This window comes from Triticum aestivum, chromosome 7D (assembly GCF_018294505.1).
Source record: "Triticum aestivum cultivar Chinese Spring chromosome 7D, IWGSC CS RefSeq v2.1, whole genome shotgun sequence".
In the NCBI taxonomy this organism is placed as follows: Eukaryota; Viridiplantae; Streptophyta; class Magnoliopsida; order Poales; family Poaceae; genus Triticum; species Triticum aestivum.
In genome coordinates, this window is record NC_057814.1 from 564084698 (window position 1) to 564105914 (window position 21217).

At 45.8% G+C, this 21217-nt stretch overlaps 1 long non-coding RNA gene and 1 pseudogene across 1 annotated transcript; one reads left to right on the forward strand and one right to left on the reverse strand.

The window, feature by feature from the left end:
• The first annotated feature begins 4326 nt into the window (after positions 1-4326).
• On the forward strand, positions 4327-6593 carry LOC123169032 (uncharacterized). Its single transcript, XR_006484616.1, has 3 exons — positions 4327-4702; positions 5261-5656; positions 6016-6593. It is a non-coding gene; the product is annotated as an uncharacterized lncRNA (long non-coding RNA).
• A 7337-nt stretch (positions 6594-13930) lies between these two features.
• On the reverse strand, positions 13931-16469 carry LOC123167400 (polyubiquitin-like; annotated as a pseudogene).
• Between the last annotated feature and the right edge of the window lie 4748 nt (positions 16470-21217).

Genomic DNA, 21217 nt, shown 5'->3' on the forward strand with positions numbered 1-21217 from the left:
ATGTTTTAAGGAATTTTGTCTGAAAACTATACAGTACATACATATATGAGCGAAAAACGCGTTGATGATTTTTCTAAACAAAACATAGTATACATCTAAATTCTGTATAACACACCTTTTAACATACTATAGTAATTTATATGTATCTATACCAAGAATCGTAGAGCATCATGTCATTGTTGCTCTGCTTATATAATACTATATAAAAGATGAAACAGAAAACAATCAGAATACATTAAGACATCCACCTTGCAGCAACTAAACTGGGTTTAAAAACTAATTATTTCTTCTCAAAGAGGTCATGATAAGATCCAGTCCCACCTTGCAGCACCGGTGTAAGTATCTGTCGCTCCGTCGGCTCTGCTTTGTCCGGTGTCCCTCTTTCCTTCATGTACGACATTCTTGCAATTTCCGCTGTCCTGCACTCCTGCTTCCCCCCTTTGATCTGCATGCATTGTCTCTGATGGTCTTTCTGTTGCATCACTGGACACAGCCGGTTTGCTGCCACCATGGCCTGAGAGACATCGGAAACATGACCCGGCCAACTTGGCATGGCAGAAGAGGCTCGGGTCACCGATGGGACTTGGGAACGACAACATGTCCTAGTTCTTATACAGCTGCAGTATGCTGTACCAACCACCACCTGGGAATCATCTGCACACTAAAACAAACAAATTCACCATGCAAGCATATCCCATTTAGAAGGAAACACTCAAACCAGTTTAGCTACCTATATGATCTAGCATCCTTAAAATCAGCGGTTTGGCTTTGCGAGTGGAAAAGGAGAAGAGATTTATGGTGTTAGTGCTAGAGAAAAATCAGGAAGGATATTGAAGGAATTAACCGATATGTTACTTTCATGTGGAGAACGACAACGGAGGACAAACCTGACAACTTCGCAGAGGTAAATCGCTGTGCCACCAGTCTTCTATTAGGTTCTCAACTTGTCAATGCACCACATAAGGCAGCAGCATCACCTACTTTAGAACACCATCTGTACACCTTACCCTACCTTCAGGAACCATCACAATCTTTAGATTGCAGCCTTGTCAGAACATGGAAGTCAAATTGATTAGGTAGAGTATGGATATTATTGGCTTTTCTTTAATATAAGAAGCATTAGTTGAACTTTGAAGCTCAGGGCAGATGAGTAGAACAATTAATCTTGACTTCATAGCCTCGCATGTGGAGACATAGGTGGTGCGGGGACAACCATGTTCAGTCGACCATGGCAATAGAGCGTGTTCTTATAAAAGGAGAATAGATATGTGGAGTTAGTGCTAGAGAAAAATCAAGCGGGATATTCAAGGAATTTACGGATATGTTACTTGCATGTGGTGATGGACAGGACAACTGAAGACAAACTCGACGCCTTCAGAGATTTAAATGGTGTGCCACCAGTCCTCCAATAGGTTCACCAGCACCACATACGACAGCAGCATCACTACTTTAGAACACCATCGGTTCACCTTACCCTACCCTGCATGAACCATCACCATTGTTAGATTGCAGCTTTGTCATAAAATGGAAGTCAAAGAGATTAGGTAGACTATGGATTTGGTAGAGGATTGTCCCTGGTAATAGCCATTGTATGCACATAGTTAAATTTCCCCTCAAAGTTGGTCAAACATAGAGAAGTTTTACCTTTCAGAAACACTAAAAAAAATGCAGTTGTGGATCTTCTCCCAGGACTTGGTGTGCCTGTACGTTGGTCCGACCGCCGCATTGGCAGAAGACCGCTCTGCAGATTGCTCGTCTGCGTCTAGAGGAGGCCATGAGGCCGACGCCAGAGTGCAGGCCGTAGATGAATTGATATCATCCTCGCTTTCCTAGCTAGCAGCCTAGAACTATGAAAGAATACACTAACCACACATATCAACCATGTAGATTTCAACAGTTTACTACCAACTGGGAAATCTCTATATACTACCTAAAAAAACAGAGCGTTCCGTTTCTCATCTTAAGTCGACTCACTCTTCGTCCGTCCCACTCCCCACGCGAACGCTGGCTTTCCCGATTTTTCTGTCTCAAATCTCTACTACCTAAAAGAAACGGAGCGTTCCGTTTCCCATCTTATGTCGACCCACTCTTCGTCCGTCCCCCTCCCCACGCGAACGCTGGCTTTCGCGATTTTTCTGTCTCAATACGACCTAAAAGAAACGGAGCGTCTGTTTCCCATCTTACGTCGACCCACTCTTCGTCCGTCCCCCTCCCCACGCGAACGCTGGCTTTCCCGATTTTTCTGTCTCAAATCTCTACTACCTAAAAGAAACGGAGCGTTCCGTTTCCCATCTTATGTCGACCCACTCTTCATCCGTCCCCCTCCCCACGCGAACGCTGATTTTCGTGATTTTTCTGTCTCAATACTACCTAAAAGAAACGGAGCGTTCCATTTTTCATCTTACGTTGACCCACTCTTTGTCCGTCCCACTCCCCACGCAAACGCTGGCTTTCCCGATTTTTCTGTCTCAAATCTCTACTACCTAAAAGAAACGGAGCGTTCCGTTTCCCATCTTATGTCGACCCACTCTTCGTCCGTCCCCCTTCCCACGCGAACGCTGGCTTTCGCGATTTTTCTGTCTCAATACTACCTAAAAGAAACGGAGCGTTCCGTTTCCCATCTTACGTCGACCCACTCTTCGTCCGTCCCCCTCCCCAAGCGAACGCTGGCTTTCCTGATTTTTCTGTCTCAAATCTTTACTACCTAAAAGAAACAGAGCGTTTCGTTTCCCATCTTATGTCGACCCACTCTTCGTCCGTCCCCCTCCCCACGCGAACGCTGGCTTTCGCGATTTTTCTGTCTCAATACTACCTAAAAGAAACGGAGTGTTCCGTTTTCCATCTTACGTCGATCCACTCTTCGTCCGCCCCCCTCCCCACGCGAACGCTGGCGTTCCCGTTTTTTCTGTCTCAAATCTCTACTACCTAAAAGAAACGGAGCGTTCCGTTTCCCATCTTATGTCGACCCACTCTTCATCCGTCCCCCTCCCCACGCGAACGCTGGCTTTCGCGATTTTTCTGTCTCAATACTACCTAAAAGAAACGGAGCGTTCCGTTTCCCATCTTAATTACGTCGACCCACTCTTCGTCCGTCCCCCTCCCCACGCGAACGCTGGCTTTCCCGATTTTTCTGTCTCAAATCTCTACTACCTAAAAGAAACAGAGCGTTTCGTTTCCCATCTTATGTCGACCCACTCTTCGTCCGTCCCCCTCCCCACGCGAACGCTGGCTTTCGCGATTTTTCTATCTCAATACTACCTAAAAGAAACGGAGCGTTCCGTTTCCCATCTTAATTACGTCGACCCACTCTTCGTCCGTCCCCCTCCCCACGCGAACGCTGGCTTTCCCGATTTTTCTGTCTCAAATCTCTACTACCTAAAAGAAACAGAGCGTTTCGTTTCCCATCTTATGTCGACCCACTCTTCGTCCGTCCCCCTCCCCACGCGAACGCTGGCTTTCGCGATTTTTCTGTCTCAATACTACCTAAAAGAAACGGAGCGTTCCGTTTCCCATCTTACGTCGATCCACTCTTCGTCCGTCCCCCTCCCCACGCGAACGCTGGCTTTCCCGTTTTTTCTGTCTCAAATCTCTACTACCTAAAAGAAACGGAGCGTTCCGTTTCCCATCTTATGTCGACCCACTCTTCATCCATCCCCCTCCCCATGCGAACGCTGGCTTTCGCGATTTTTCTGTCTCAATACTACCTAAAAGAAACGGATCGTTCCGTTTCCCATCTTAATTACGTCGACCCACTCTTCGTCCGTCCCCCTCCCCACGCGAACGCTGGCTTTCCCGATTTTTGTGTCTCAAATCTCTACTACCTAAAAGAAACAGAGCGTTTCGTTTCCCATCTTATGTCGACCCACTCTTCGTCCGTCCCCCTCCCCACGCGAACGCTGGCTTTCGCGATTTTTCTGTCTCAATACTACCTAAAAGAAACGGAGCGTTCCGTTTCCCATCTTACGTCGATCCACTATTCGTCCGTCCCCCTCCCCACGCGAACGCTGGCTTTCCCGTTTTTTCTGTCTCAAATCTCTACTACCTAAAAGAAACGGAGCGTTCCGTTTCCCATCTTATGTCGACCCACTCTTCGTCCGTCCCCCTCCCCACGCGAACGCTGGCTTTCGCGATTTTTCTGTCTCAATACTACCTAAAAGAAACGGAGCGTTCCGTTTCCCATCTTACGTCGACCCACTCTTCGTCCGTCCCCCTCCCCACGCGTACGCTGGCTTTCCCGATTTTTCTATTAAAAAAAATTGAAACAATGAGCGCATATTTCTGCAGTTCTCTCTCCCGTCCTGATCCAATCTTCCCCCGCTCCCTTGTGACGAAACAATGAGCGCTATCATCGCCCGCCGCCACCACCAGAGACATCTTCCACCTGCCCCCCCTTCCTCCCCTACCCCGCGCGATCTGATGCAAGGAGGATCGACGACCGTCCTACGATCCAGCGGCGGTTGCGTGAAATCTCGCTGGGACGAACCCGATTAGCCTCGTCCCAGTCGCCGCCAGAAAAGGTTGTTCTACAGGCGCCGACGTGAGCATGCCCATCGGCCTCCCTCCTCCCCTACCCCCGCACGATCTGACGCCAAGGAGGACGACCGTCCTATGTTCCAGTCGCAGTTGCGCGGAATCTCACTGGGACGAATGCACCCGGCCTCGTTCGAGTCCGAGTCGCTGTTGCTATTCTCCACACGCCGAGGTGAGCATTCATGTCCGACGGTGTGTATTTTGGCTGGTTCCATAGGAGCACTTCGTCCCCGCCGTGCAATCTTTGTTGATTCGGAAAGATGCGGTTGTCTGCTAAGCTAATTCAACCTGCCATTGATCACGATAATAATTGGAAAACAACATAAAGGCTCCTTTTTCCAATCACAGTACTGAAATGTTGTGAATTGTATATATTTTTAATGCGTACAGAGACTCCAAATTATCATCTACTCTTGCTATTTCCATATCTGATTGTTTTAAATAGGTAGTGCCAGCCTTGCACCGTCCTGCTAAAATGTTTGTGAATAGGCTTACAATCCAGTTTGACATGGAAAGTAAATGAATGGCCTGTTCAAATAGGCTTATTCGGTTGTTGCTTCTCAGTAGAAAGCATGGGCCAGTTAAAATGCAAGAATTATCTGGATACCATTATGTTGCAGCTCCATTGAGCAGTTTGCAGCTTCTTCATTGATGGTATTAAACTTGAGAGACACTTGACTTCAGTTGCTCTCCTGATCTGTTCTCCCACTCTCATGTCCCTCCCGAGCAGACCGAGTCCAGCACCGCTGATGCAGCGTGTTGTGTGTTGCCGACCGCCCACACTGGTCCACACGACCACAGCCAACCATCAGGGTATGATGTAGTAATTTTGTCTGATAATGAATTATCTTTCTGACCAACATTGTGGTTAAACCTAATATTTAGTTTGTCCATACACTAAAATTGTTTTTCAATCATCTATCCAAGAGAATCCATGACTGATGTTAGTTTTAAATTTGTTTTATATTTGGTCTCTTTGACTTGCCCTACAAGTATGATGCAATATCGCCAGTGAGAACCTCAACTGGCAGGATAAGATGAACGAGCATAACAATCCATTCTTTGATATGTGTGAAAGCCGTTCATTGACACGTCTGATGACATATTTGTCAATTATAGCAGGAAGGTAACCCACTTCACATAACCGAATACCTGAAAATATTTGGGTGATTTTGGTAGGCAAAATATGGATGAGGTTCAGGTAGAACTTCTGGGAATTGAAAGTATGATGTGTACATGAGTATTGTTATTTTCAGCCAAAATAGTCCCTCCGTCCGAAAATACTTGTCATCAAAATGGATAAATAGTTTTTATCCATTTTGATGACAAGTATTTCCGGACGGAGGGAGTACTTTTGTGGTGGGCAATGGGTATTACCTTGTTGTACTTCAATAAAATATGATGGCTCTTCTTGTACAACATTGCATGAATACCACATTAATTGTTGTACCAATTATCTCAACATAGTTATTTATTATACTGTAGCTGATGATGTTGAAGCTGTAGCTAATGGTTCCACCGAGGAAACCAACACAAGCAAGTAACTAAATGCAGTTGCAACACAAGGTGGTGCTTACGGCAGCGGCATGGTGACGACAGGATATCGAGTGGGCAAAGGTCGCCGTGAGAAGGATGGGACAACTATAGGCGTGTTGCTACAGATTTCGAGCAGCCCCAACAGCTCCGCCTACGAAATCATCTTACTAGCTAAAGTAGGCAATTCCAGAATTAATCGTTTTCTCACAATGCGACCAGACGGTTGTAGTGCATGATAACTCTAGTTTTGTATTGATCGACTGACACCCAATTGCCGCCACAGAAGGGAGCCTCACAAGAAGGGAGCTTGCAACGGAATTTTCCATGGCATCCAGTGTTTGGAGAGGCGAGATGGGGAGCCATGCGGCTAATCGATATTCATCTTGCATGACGTATCAATCTCGTTGAGACGCGCAAGGGGATCAAACAATATTGAGATCCCTGTCTCCACACGAACTTAGTCGATGCACATTTGTATGTCCCGATACTTCCCATGCCGACACATCTAACAATGTTCTAAGGTCTACAAGGGCGTACGACTGTTTGATGAGTATATATGCCCAAAACGTGTGGGTACTGTTTGGTGCAAGGTGTTAATATGGTAGTGACAATCGCTAGCTGCGGCATCAAGGCATCTCCAAGACTCTAACTGTGTACCCTGAATCAAACACACTAAATGTCCGCTGACGCATCCGGACGTGTTGACACAAATAGGAGAGATGGCCATCCAACCACATGCATCAACTATTGTCCTATTTCAAATCGAAATTGAACAAAAACGAACAGAGTTCATGCAAACCAGACGGTGCTTGTTAAATTTCAAAATATTTGTAACCAAAGGAATAAAATTCCACAATTCAGATGCAATTCCTAATCATATATCAAATCTACAATTCAGCGGCATTCCTTTTTTTAAATAATCATGAGCGTGCGCATCGTATATTATTGAAGAAAGGGCATGGAGACCCACCATGAGTGTTAGTGTTACATGCCTGAAGACGCAACACCCACACCTAACACCGAAGAGGACTACTCATTGTTCACCCACCTAAGAGCATCTCCAGCCGCGCCCCCAACAGCCCCCTCCCCCAGGCTTTTTTGTCGCCGCGGCCGAAAATCGGCCCAGTCGCGCCCCCGGGAGCCCGATTTTCTCCGGTTTGGGCCGAAACTGCCGCCGCTGGGGTCGCCGGGATCGTTTTTTGGCGCGAACGGGGATGGGCCCGCCGAGTCAGCGAGACGCCGCTTCGTCGTCCTCATCGCCTCGGTTCCTACGGGAATCAATGCGAAGGCTGGCCAAGGCTGCCCCGCTGCACGCCGGTCAGCCTCCATTGATTCCTCACGGGCGGCGCAGTGAAGGCGCCACCGCCGCGCGTCCCGCCCTCTCCCGCCATGCGTCGCCCTGTATGCAGGCTCTCGCCGCCCGGGCCGCGCCTATAAAAGTCGATGCCCCCGCCGGTGAACGCCACAGCTGCCACACTTCGCCTCGCAACGCCACACAAAGCAGCACCCTCCCCCCTTCCCGACGAGCAAAATGGCAGAGAGGTTCCCAGGCGACAGCTCTGCGGCGAACGGCTTCGGCCGCCGCCATCTCCAAGAGCCAGAAGCGCGCCTCCTCTACGAGGCCGAGTATCCGGCGCCCCTGGACATGCGTGTGCCAGGGGCGTGGAGGCTGAGCGCCGTCCCGGTGCCAGCGGGCCGAGATCGCCCGCATCCACTCGTCGCTGACGGAGGAGCAGCGGGACCAGCCGATTTACGCCGCTGACAGCGACACGCTGTGGACGCAGTACTTCCAGCGCCGCTGTGAAGAGCAGATCGCCTCCGCCAACGGCATCATCCCCCGCGGCCGCCTCAACGCCGAAGGGCGGCGTGAGTGGTGGGGCGTGCCAGGACGTCCTCGACTACATCGAGACCGGCAACACGCCGCGCCTCGAGTACCCACGGCGGCCGTCCTTCTCTCGCCGCCGTGGCAGCTCCTGGACGCCGCGGCGAATGGAGCCTGGGTCGTCCTCCTCATCGTGCTCCGGCTCGCTCTCCTCCATGTCCATGCTCTCCTCCGACTCACTGGCACTCCGCCCCATCAAGCTGGAGCCGGAGGAGACGCCTCTTCGGCGCCGCACACGCAGCGGCGCCCTCGTCATCGACGAGGGTGCCCGCCCATCCCCGCCCGCAGCGACGCCCTCCCCGCGCTCCCTCTGCCTGGTCCGGCCGAAGCCCGAGCCGGAGCTGCTCCCCATGAAGCCGGAGCACGTGGGCATGGTGGCCCCCATCGACGAGTCCGCCCTCAAGTGGGCGAGGGAGGACTACATCCGCGAGCAGGTGCTCCGCCAGCGCCGTGCATATGCGGAGCTCCAAGCCCGGTGTCCCGGGCGCGAGGAGGGCGGCATCATCGTCCTCGATAGCGATGACGAGGAGGAGGCCGGGCCGTCCAGCGCCCCTCCGCACGTCGGCGACCCTGGCCATGGGTGCAGCAGGGACGGTGGAGGCTCTGGCGTGGCGCGCGACGATGACGACGACGGCGGCGGCGGCGGCGACTACACCCGTTTCTACAGGCTTCTCGGCATGTAGATGGAGTGCGTTGGCCGCGGCGTAGCATGGCTAGCTGTACCTAGGCGTAGTTTACATGTTTTATTTGTTTTTTGCACAAATATCAATGAAGTTTCCCCGAGTTTGTTCAAGATCGCCGATGTTTGTGCAATTTTGTGTGAAATATCGCCGAGCTCGCGCATTTTTTGGGTTCGGCCTGGGGGCCTCGACTGGGCACGCAGTCACCCCCACGCGTAAAACAAGCGCCGGTTCACCCCCAGGCACCTCCTTTTCGGCGTCCTGGGGGGCAAACGGCTGGAGATGCTCTAACTAGTGCACCAAAGAAGAAGTCTAGTTCCCTTTTAGTATACCAACCGTCCTCCACGCCCAGTCCTCACGGTCCACATTGCTAATGGCGTGTGAAAGGAGTTACTCCATTGAAGATGACCACGTGACCATGCTTCCATAGCTCCCACATGGTGAGTGTTATGACCGCCCTCAAATCCCTCCATGGTCACCGATCAAAGCTCCTAGTGCTATACCAGTCCACCAGATTATCATCAATCAACTAGATCATGATAGCGCGCATTGCTGCGCCCGTCCAGTTTTCAAAATAATGATAGAATATTATATAAATATTTCAAAACATAGAGTAATATTTTTACATAATATTATAAAAATCCTAGTCTAAAAATATAATATTTTTGTTTCTTTCATAGACTTATATAGGAAATTATAATTTTGACAAAGGATAGCATTTCTTATGACATAGTAACACATAAAATATTTATGTAGAGTAAAGGAAATTATAATAATGATTTTGTAGACATATATAATGAGTGACAATTTTCAGGAAATGATTTTTTGAGATCCCTCTTTACATCTCCTATCAGGTAGTTCATAAAATGATGGTACAACTTATATAATGAGTGCTAGCGAAAACTGATTTACTTATCTTGGCACTTTTCTTGCCATCAAACTGTTAGGGGCTTAAAACCTTAGTGGTTTCTGATTTTTTGTGGTTCTTAAACAAGAGGTTCACTGTTAGTGGGGCTATTGCAAACCAGACCTTAGTTACTCAAAACTTTCACTTTGACTTTCTGAGAGTAAGATAAAAAGCATATCTGTTCACACAATAGGAGACTTGTCACAGGTACATATATGAGATAGACATCCCAACCGTAGCAGTTGAGAGACACAAAAAAAATGATAAATTGATTATGCCAGCGACACCACCAAAGAAGCACACAATTTGAACTACTAAATCTATGGTTGCTTTGTAGATAATATGTACATATAGAGACTTCTTGTCATGCCTTTGTTGTGGCTGAAGTGTGAAAAGACAAGCATACATGTGCAGGACACACAAGACAAGGAAATAAATAAATAACTGATTTAACCAAATGTGTAGGTAAATATTTTCCAACTGTGTGTGGATAGAAAAGCGTTTCTAGTGACCTGTCAAGAAAATGGAAGTGTTTCCAGCGATACATAAGAGCAATTATCTTCAGACTTAACGGCAAGATAATTGACACCTTTTTTCAAACAAGTGTAGAAACCAGAGACTAAATCATGAGCACAACGTGTCAGGTGCTAGGGCATTGATCAGATGCCTTTCCTTGTTGAGTCGATCGAACGACCTACCTGACAATTATTGTGGGTGTGAAGACGCATGCGCATGCATAGGCTGCGAGGATGAACGGAGGAATGCATGCTGCACGCACCTACTTTTTGGGCTACATGCACGGTTTACACTTTCATTAGCTAAAGCCAGTCCGCCAGCCCAATTAGCAAATCCTGGCCCGATCAACAACAACGGTTCTAGATAGCTCTGCGGAGCAGCGGCCCAACCGATAGATCGGGACATGCAGCAATCAGACGGCCAGGGACGTTAAAGAGCTGTGAGGGCTCGTAGGTCACCCCATTATACTGTTTCTTAATGGCGTCTGTTCCGGCGTCCCAAGGGCACTCCACACCCCAAACCACAATGTTCGCGCAAATACACCGGTAAGCATAATGTGTGTGATAGTTTCCTCTTGTTAGATGCAGAACGAACACAAGGCCTGGCGGGGCAGGGTTGGTTACCGCTCGGAAATTTGAGATTTACCATGGTTACCGCGTATTGCCATGCCCCTCGGTAAATGGGCATTTCAAGAAAAAATATCGAATTTTTGAATATTTTGAATTTAAACGCTCAATGTACAGTGAAGTATGGCAGCATCTCAATTATTTCAAAATAGTTAGTTATGGCGTGGTGGTAACAACCTATTTCCACCTTTAAAAGGTAGCTGGCTCAAGTTCTCCTTCTTGCACTTTTTTTTGAACTAATATAAGTTCAAGTGCTATCTATATCTATTTTGGAAAAAAATGAATTATGATTTTCGTTCGAAATTTCATGGTAACCGTGGTAACCACGTTTACCAACCCCCCTCGGTAAAAATGCCCCATTCAGTAACCAAAACAGTGGGCAGACCTCTTCTCGCAAGCTTGTCCAAGGTTCAGCACCGATTTCGCATTGCCAACTATGAGAAGAAGCGACATTGGAGCGACACTTTCTGTTTCCACACGAAATCAGCATAAGAAGACACTCCCCCCCCCCCCCCCAAACAAACTTGTAAGTGTAAGTTGTGCTAACGGAGTATGATCCCTTCGGCTCCCAGGCCCATCTGATAAAATTCGTGGCACATGGGCTGGGAGAGAAAAGAAAGAAGGGCTCGGGCTGGGAGAGAAAAGAAAGAGGGACCCGCGAGCTGGAAGAGAGAAGAATCAGAATTACTGAGCTACCCCATTCTTTTTTTTTCTGATTCCCTTCTAAGATGCTACGACTTAAATAAGAGTAGAGCATGCTCATGCTCAGACCTTTCGAGGCTTCCTTTACTCTTGGGGATTTCTTCCCATCCTCGTCCATAGCAACAGGTACACGTCCATGGTGAGCAGATCAATGTTGGGCCTAATGTCCCTCACCCAAGTGTTTGCCTGAATGGCCTGACGAACCATGCGAGACAATATCACCGTTAGTGCAACCTTGCCGTAAAGGTTGGGCACCAGATCTTGTACTCTATATCCATCAAACCACCTATCTTCCCAGAATAGGATGCCATTGCCATTGCTATTTCCCAGAGGAGTAACCGTTGTCGCTTCGTATAGTATGAGAGCTTCGTCGGGCACGCTATTCTATATGCATCAATTCAGTGGCATTTCACAAAAGTGAAGTGGCATTTCAATCAAAAATTCAAAATATGATATCATACCGGCTTAAAGACACCACATATAAAAATAATAGCCATGCCATTTTCCACCATATAGGTATTAAAACATACAAGGTGTTTTCCAATAATAATTTTGTAATGCATTAAGGTAAGACAAAGTAATTGAACTCAACCTATGCAGCAACATGATGACAAAGCATCGCGACACATAGTCAACATACTGACCGACATATAGCTAAAAGAGAGAATAAAAGACAATGAGAGCAATGCTCACAGTCATCATCAGTAAGGCACCTAGCCCTAGCGCCTCCACGTTTCATGGTGACACTACAAATTTCATGGCTTACAAGAAGAAGAAATGCCGATTGTGACTACTTGCAAAGAAGGCCACAAAATCTTGATATGACTTAGAAGACCCTAATACCCTGCCTCCGCCTAAAATAAGGTGGGGCATGATACAAATTCTTCAAAACTTAGCTTGCACACATAAATTTGTGGTATGCATTTCATAAGAGCGTACACAAAACAAAATCGAAGTTTGAATCATATTGGGTCCTCACCACCTTACAACATGTATATATATACACACATGTTTAGTTTTAACTATTATTAATTTTAGCCTTCAAAGGGACTAACTCTTGCACCTAACATTGCACGTGATCTGTGGTCTCAAATTCTCCAGGTCATCAAATGGCTCGCCTTTATCACAAATATTTTTGAAGTTGAACTACAACTTATTTATATAGCCTCCCTTACTTTCCAATTGTTTCGAACGTATGTTTCAGATGTTAACAAGCATTGGTTGATTAATTCATCTTTCCTTTGTTTTTCACTCACTATCTCATCAACGAACCACTGGATAAGAATGGGAGGTATCAGAAGAGAGGTATCGATGATGTATCAAGAGAGAGGTAGCGTCTCCCAAACAGCTTGTGGTAGATCAGGGATATATTCAGATTTGGATCATGCTGATACATGGCTGATAGTGACGTGTGGGTCGTGCAACGTCATTTTTACACGGTTGCATAGCCCAAATTTTTCATAAATGTGATATAAATTGGAAGTTCTGCACTTGTGAAAAACTACATTGTCAAAAATGCTACACACCAATAATTTAAACTAAGGACAACAACGAAACCATATCATGTGAATATTTTATTTTTGAGGCATGCTACACGCGGGCGGCTGGTCTTTGAAAAAAGTCGTCCTGATCACGAGCAGCCTGTCTTGCGATTCTATTCTCTATTTGCAATTGTAACAAGACTATTGTTGCAACTTAGTATAATTTTGAATACTATAAAAAAGTAAGTCGGGAGGTGGGGGAGATAAAAACTTTTGGATATATTGATTCGGATTGAATTGCAAATACATCAAGGATAGAATCAATTCAATTCTGATTTGCAATAAGCAAGCGAGGTCTCTCAAATAGATTCGAACTGAACTGCTAGACTACGTTGAGTGATGAACTCAATGATTCAAAAAAAAAACTAAGATGGATGAAATTACACATGGAATCCTGGTCTCAAAGAAGAGGGAAATGGGGATATGGCGAAATCGGTAGACGCTACGGACATGATTGTATTGAGCCTTGATATGGAAACCTGCTAAGTGGTAACTTCCAAATTCAGAGAAACCCTGGAATTAAAAAAGGGCAATCCAGAACCAAATCCGTGTTTTGAGAAAACAAGGGGTTCTCGAACTAGAATACAAAGGAAAAGGACAGCTAGTATTCGTGTCCATCACCAGTGTGACAAGCTAGACCCTTGTAGCAGCACGCGTTGTGACAAGCTAGACTATTGTTGCATAGTGTCTATCACTATGCAACGGCAACTCCACAACACTGACGATGACACAAACAACGACGGCGAACAACTTTGTAGCAGCGACCGTCCATCCACTTCCAGCAATGGGGAATGACCCTCACGACATTGAGGCGCCAGCAGCGTCTTTGCGAGAAAATGTCAGACCGCACAACTTAGATTTCTAGTTTGCGAGGAAGACAAGCGCAAGATCAACCGGATGAACATGTGTTTTCCTTCTTCTTTTTGCCGTTTTACTAATTAAAAGAATGACCAACATACGCACCAGGATCATGTTAAGAATTATGTGGATAATCTTAATCAACCCAGCCCTGCAGAATCTACTGAATTATCAATAAAGAAAACTGTTTTACATCGGAACAGATCAGAAGGATTCTTTTACAGGGAAAGCAAAGTTGGCACTCGATAAATACAGCACACAAAATCAGTTCACGCATTTTAGATATAACACAAGAGCGGACATCAAAGTTCAGGGCTCACTTATTCAAAGTTCACCAAAGATAACACTGCATGACAGTACGTTACAGAAACAAAGACAGGATGAGGCAACGACACAGACAAGATTCCATTGGAGGACACCGAACACCCAAGACTGGAACCCAGAGACAGAAGCAGCACCATGTCCAGGAGCTTACTGGCCACCACGCAGACGGAGCACCAAGTGAAGGGTGGACTCCTTCTGGATGTTGTAGGCCGCAAGGGTGCGACCATCCTCAAGCTGCTTGCCAGCGAAGATGAGACGCTGCTGGTCCGGGGGAATGCCCTCCTTGTCCTGGATCTTGGCCTTCACATTGTCAATGGTGTCCGAGGACTCAACCTCCAAGGTGATGGTCTTGCCGGTGAGGGTCTTTACGAATATCTGCATACCACCACGGAGCCTGAGCACCAGGTGGAGGGTGGACTCCTTCTGGATGTTGTAGTCTGCCAGGGTGCGGCCATCCTCGAGCTGCTTGCCAGCAAAGATGAGACGCTGCTGGTCCGGAGGGATTCCCTCCTTGTCCTGGATCTTGGCCTTGACGTTATCGATGGTGTCCGAGGACTCAACCTCAAGCGTGATGGTCTTGCCGGTGAGGGTCTTTACGAATATCTGCATACCACCACGGAGTCTGAGCACCAGGTGGAGGGTGGACTCCTTCTGGATGTTGTAGTCAGCAAGGGTGCGGCCATCCTCAAGCTGCTTGCCAGCGAAGATGAGACGCTGCTGGCCTTGACATTGTCGATTGTGTCAGAGGACTCAACCTCCAAGGTGATGGTCTTGCCGGTGAGGGTCTTCACGAAGATCTGCATCTGTAAACGACAAAGCACGCAGAAGAGTTAGAAACGGTACAGAGAAATCTGTAGTAGATCAAACAATACATGAACCAGATGATTGACTTTGCTAACTTTTGGAAGACCCCCTATCACAAATATATTAGCAGATCTATCAGCACAATCTCTAGCCTCATGGTTAGTATATATAATCAGTTAAACAGAAGAAACTGTCTATTCATGGATGAATCAACAGTAATATCTTCAGACCCACGAAAACTGAAGGGCGTCAAACAATACATGAACTAGATGGCACAGTACAACAGAGATAAACTGTACTAAGAACACCCTGCCTGTAAAGAGAGGTAGCTAATCGATTTATAAAATTTTAACAGAAGTCCAATCTTTAAGCCTCGTGGAAGCAACAAGTTACAAGAAGGTCTAGGTATCAATCAAAGTAACATCAAACTCACATGAATTTCAGAGTAAAATCGACGCACAACTACAAGGCAATCAAATTCCAGGTGTATCCCTTGACAGATCAAGGCACAGGTGCAATATGAGGGCTACAAAATCAGAAACCCACAATAATGCTAATCAACAAACCGAGGTGAATTAGCTAGCTACAGCTATATAGATGAACCCAACGAACAGCAATCGCATCAGATTCGTCACATCTACTCGAAAATCCGGGCATAATCGTTAGAGGTTCAGGTACAGAATCGGAAATCTATCTATAATAATAATTCAACTACAACCGAGCCTAATCAACCTCGATTAACCGAACCAGGAGCAATCGATCGACAATAATAGCGCCTACGCAGCAGATCTAATCGAGACTAGAAACAGCAATTGAGCGGGACAAACAATAATCTATGGACAGGAGGCCAAGGCGGAGGGATCGGTCGGAGGCTCGCATACCTTGAGGAGGAGGACGAGATAGCCTTCGCTTTGATCTGTCGGAGGGGATTTTTCCGGCGATATGTGACGGGGGTTGGATTGGATTTGTGGGTAGGAGACGGGAGGGGCGGCTGGGAGGGGAGGGAGAGAAGGAAGAAGCGCTACGGGACGGCACGGGTGACGTCCCGGGAGAGGAGAGGCGGTCGCGGAGCCCGGCCCCCACCACGCAATTCGGTGGCCGTTTGAGTTGTTGGACGTCGGCTCACGCCGTTGTTGCCGTGCGAAAGCGTGTTCAATCTTTATCTTTACCTAATCTTTATTTTTATCTTTACCTAATAATAAAGAGAATTGGGTTTCCGTCGTCCGTCGTCGCTAGCGATTTTGCATAAAAGTCCTCGTGTTTTGTGAAAATTCAACCCCGAGAGGGTGTGAGGAGAGAGAGGGGGCGTCTGCGGCTGCAGGGAGCATGAGGAGGACACGGAGGAGGTAGCTGCCGTCGTCGTTGCCGCGGACTCGTCGAGGTGTTGAGCTTGGCGATTGTTGAGCTTGCTGGCCTGCTTGCTTGCTCTTCTCACGCGGTAGCTCCGCGTCTTGCTCTCTCTGTCGCTCTGCGCATATGGGTGAAGTACAGACGCAGATAGATGGGGATGAGAAAAGAGAGATGGAGCTAGAGAAGAACCGAAATAGGTGGAGACGGATGGATAAGATTGTGCTTGTCTAGCGGTGGAGGTGGAGCTAGAGGATATGCTTAAGCGGTGGAGGCGTACATGTGTACGTGGTAGGCCGCCCGACCACACGTGATGGGGATTGGGGTGGGGACGAATGGATTTTTCAGAGGGGGATTGGGGAGTACTCGTGCCGGCCCAACTGGTTTATCACCGGTTAAACACGGGACTATGGATGGACAGATGCATCAGGAGATAGTATAAATATTTTTCTTGCGTTTGGGCCAAGCCTTAATAGTGCAAAAAGAAATATGGGAACTGAAATATAATCTTCCAAATCAAACAACCTTCGACAAAAAAACTACATAATGAAAATCACTAAAAATCAAATCTTTTGATAATTTTATAAAATACTATAAATGAATTAGTAAACTCTAGAAGAGTATTCAAGAAACATTCTATGTTTCTCCTGCTAAAAGACTATTCCATGAACGGAAATCCGCTGGTGCTCCTGCCACCGAAAAATATTTTTTAAAGTGTGAAAAAAATTCCAAACAAAAGTTCGGCCCATATATCTCGACATTATATGTGTGCACTTCAAGTTTCGGAGAAAACCGACAATTTTTGTGGCTAACTTGTTATTTTTCTGCGAAACGACTTCGTGAGCATGTACAATCTCAAGATGTACACGCCAAATTTTTGTTTAGTATTTTTTAACATTTTAAAGTTTGTTTAAAACACATTTTAAAAATCAGGAGCGCACGCTCGCATGTGCCAAAACGCCATTCTCATTACAAGAACCACTACTCTTTTATTTAATGAAGTAGGGAGCTTAAGTATGCACCAATGAAGGACGTTAGGGTGGCAACACAACCGCATATGCACCTTATAGAGATAAGGGTAATCTAGATCTGAATAAAAATGAAGCATAGTGGCACGTGAAGCAAGTTTTATAAAAAAAAGTCCGCCCGTTACAACGCACGGGCATATGTACTAGTGGGCACTCATGGGTGAGTCATGATCTTTATGCGCCGTCACGCATGGTGTATTATTATAAACGCACACGGATTTTGGTTTAAAGCCTATACTCACATTTATGGTTTTGCGCGATGTGTATTCAGTAGGAGGAGACGTTTCCATCAACTATGAGGCGTCTGCCGTGACTTCATAGAAGCTCAAAATGATATGCTGACTCAGTTTCTCGGAGGTGCTCATAGGGGTAGAGTGTACATGTGCGCGTTCATATGGTGAGTGTATGTGTGTATATATGAGCGCTTGCGTCTGTATTGTATTAAAAGAAACTAGGGATTTCGTCTGAAGTTTTTTTAAATGACTTTGGGTTGGTATTAGTTGAACTGAATTTGTATTCTTGAGTTCGGAAACATGACTTTACGGACATGATAAAAAGGCATCATGGATTTAATTTTAGTAAGGATCCTTAGACTCATACATGATAAATTATTTTCCTAACAATTGTAGGAGCAGTTGCGATACAATGTGATGTTCTTTGAATTGACAATCGAGGCGAAGCATCGAGAAGGTGTGTGGGCGTACCTCGTGGACGATACCAATCTAATATGACTAATTGTCGAGATTAGGAGTCGGGAAATGTAACAGCAGGTTTAGTGATAAGTCGTCGAAGATAAGCATGCGAGAAAACCATGATGAGAAATGATTAAGAGATCAAGGCAAAGAGAAAGATGGACACGCGGGGGAGGGGGGATTGCGATGCAGGAAGAGGCATAAGGCATTGGCACTACTAGTGATGGATGAGTGTATCAAACGACATAATATATTTCTAGAAAGTATGTTCTTATTGGATATTTACCTGTGTATTTGCTAACAGTTAGTTCCCCGGAAATAGAATCGACAACAGTTGATTTTCCTAAAGAATACGCGCACCGAGGCACGGCGAGGATGATGGGAGCTAGGGGAAGGGGGTTTTGAGGATTGATTGGGGTGATGGCAGCTTGGTGGACGAGGCGGCTTGAGTAGGCCAGAATGGGCTACTAGTGACACCGGTCCATGGGGTGGGTCGAACAAAGAAGAGAAAGACGACATCACTGGAATCGGCTTTTTTTTTTCTTGCAGCATGCAAATAGCAAGTCCCATTTTGTTTGATAAATTTAAATGTAACTGAATGTATTCAAAATCACTCCATCAAAATACACTCCCGGTGGGGTGAAAACAAAAATGCTACACCTACGTTGTGCACCCCTAATGACTAATGATAGTCCTCCAACTCAGCCCCTGTGTAACATTACTTAAATAAATCACGTAGATGTAGCAATGCTCGGTAAGAAAGGCACCGCCCCCCGCTCCTGGGTGTTCCTCTCATGCAACATCCGTGCAATTTCTGTCGAAGTGATATCACAGCAGGCAGAAATGTGTCCGCTCACGACAAAATTTCGTGTTTTGACCCTTTTTATGTCTAATTTCGGGATCTGACCCACTTTTGATTTATTTATTTTTTGAAATCTGACCCTTTTACCTACCGCCAGGGGTCCTTGCGGTAGCCCCCCACACCCTACCGCCATGGGCCCTGGCGGTAGGTGCCGTAACGGCCGTCAGCTGTAGCTGACGTGGAAAAGGGGCCTACCACCACGGTCCCTGGCGGTAGGCTTCTAACACCTACCGCCAGGGGCCCTGGCGGTAGGCTCCTTGGGTGGATAAGGTTGGGAGAGGCTGGTGTGTGAGCCCCACCACCACTCTTCTTTCCCATTCTTCTTCTTTCCCGTGGTCACCCCCACGCGCAAAACAAGCGCCGGTTCACCCCCAGGCGCCTCCTTTTCGGCGTCCGGGGGGGCAAACGGCTGGAGATGCTCTAACTAGTGCACCAAAGAAGAAGTCTAGTTCCCTTTTTAGTATACCAACCGTCCTCCACGCCCAGTCCTCACGGTCCACATTGCTAATGGCGTGTGAAAGGAGTTACTCCATTGAAGATGACCACGTGACCATGCTTCCATAGCTCCCACATGGTGAGTGTTATGATCGCCCTCAAATCCCTCCATGGTCACCGATCAAAGCTCCTAGTGCTATACCAGTCCACCAGATTATCATCAATCAACTAGATCATGATGGCGCGCATTGCTGCGCCCGTCCAGTTTTCAAAATAATGATAGAATATTATATAAATATTTCAAAACATAGAGTAATATTTTTACATAATATTATAAAAATCCTAGTCTAAAAATATAATATTTTTGTTTCTTTCATAGACATATATAGGAAATTATAATTTTGACAAAGGATAGCATTTCTTATGAAATAGTAACACATAAAATATTTATGTAGAGTAAAGGAAATTATAATAATGATTTTGTAGACATATATAATGAGTGACAATTTTCAGGAAATGATTTTTTGAGATCCCTCTTTACATCTCCTATCAGGTAGTTCCTAAAATGATGGTACAACTTATATAATGAGTGCTAGTGAAAACTGATTTACTTATCTTGGCACTTTTCTTGCCATCAAACTGTTAGGGGCTTAAAACCTTAGTGGTTTCTGATTTTTTATGGTTCTTAAACAAGAGGTTCACTGTTAGTGGGGCTATTGCAAACCAGACCTTAGTTACTCAAAACTTTCACTTTGACTTTCTGAGAGTAAGATAAAAAGCATATTTGTTCACACAATAGGAGACTTCCTGTCACAGGTACATATATGAGATAGACATCCCAACCGTAGCAGTTGAGAGACACAAAAAAAATGATAAATTGATTATGCCAGCGACACCATCAAAGAAGCACACAATTTGAACTACTAAATCTATGGTTGCTTTGTAGATAATATGTACATATAGAGACTTCTTGTCATGCCTTTGTTGTGGCTGAAGTGTGAAAAGACGAGCATACATGTGCAGGACACACAAGACAAGGAAATAAATAAATAACTGATTTAACCAAATGTGTAGGTAAATATTTTCCAACTGTGTGTGGATAGAAAAGCGTTTCTAGTGACCTGTCAAGAAAATGGAAGTGTTTCCAAAAAGTAGGTGCGTACTGCATGCATTCCTCCGTTCATCCTCGCAGCCTATGCATGCGCATGCGTCTTCACACCCACAATAATTGTCAGGTAGGTCGTTCGATCGACTCAACAAGGAAAGGCATCTGATCAATGCCCTAGCGCCTGACACGTTGTGCTCATGATTTAGTCTCTGGTTTCTACACTTGTTTGAAAAAAGGTGTCAATTATCTTGCCGTTAAGTCTGAAGATAATTGCTCTTATGTATCGCTGGAAACACTTCCATTCTCTTGACAGGTCACTAGAAACGCTTTTCTATCCACACACAGTTGGAAAATATTTACCTACACATTTGGTTAAATCAGTTATTTATTTATTTCCTTGTCTTGTGTGTCCTGCACATGTATGCTCGTCTTTTCACACTTCAGCCACAACAAAGGCATGACAAGAAGTCTCTATATGTACATATTATCTACAAAGCAACCATAGATTTAGTAGTTCAAATTGTGTGCTTCTTTGATGGTGTCGCTGGCATAATCAATTTATCATTTTTTTTGTGTCTCTCAACTGCTACGGTTGGGATGTCTATCTCATATATGTACCTGTGACAGGAAGTCTCCTATTGTGTGAACAAATATGCTTTTTATCTTACTCTCAGAAAGTCAAAGTGAAAGTTTTGAGTAACTAAGGTCTGGTTTGCAATAGCCCCACTATCAGTGAACCTCTTGTTTAAGAACCATAAAAAATCAGAAACCACTAAGGTTTTAAGCCCCTAACAGTTTGATGGCAAGAAAAGTGCCAAGATAAGTAAATCAGTTTTCAC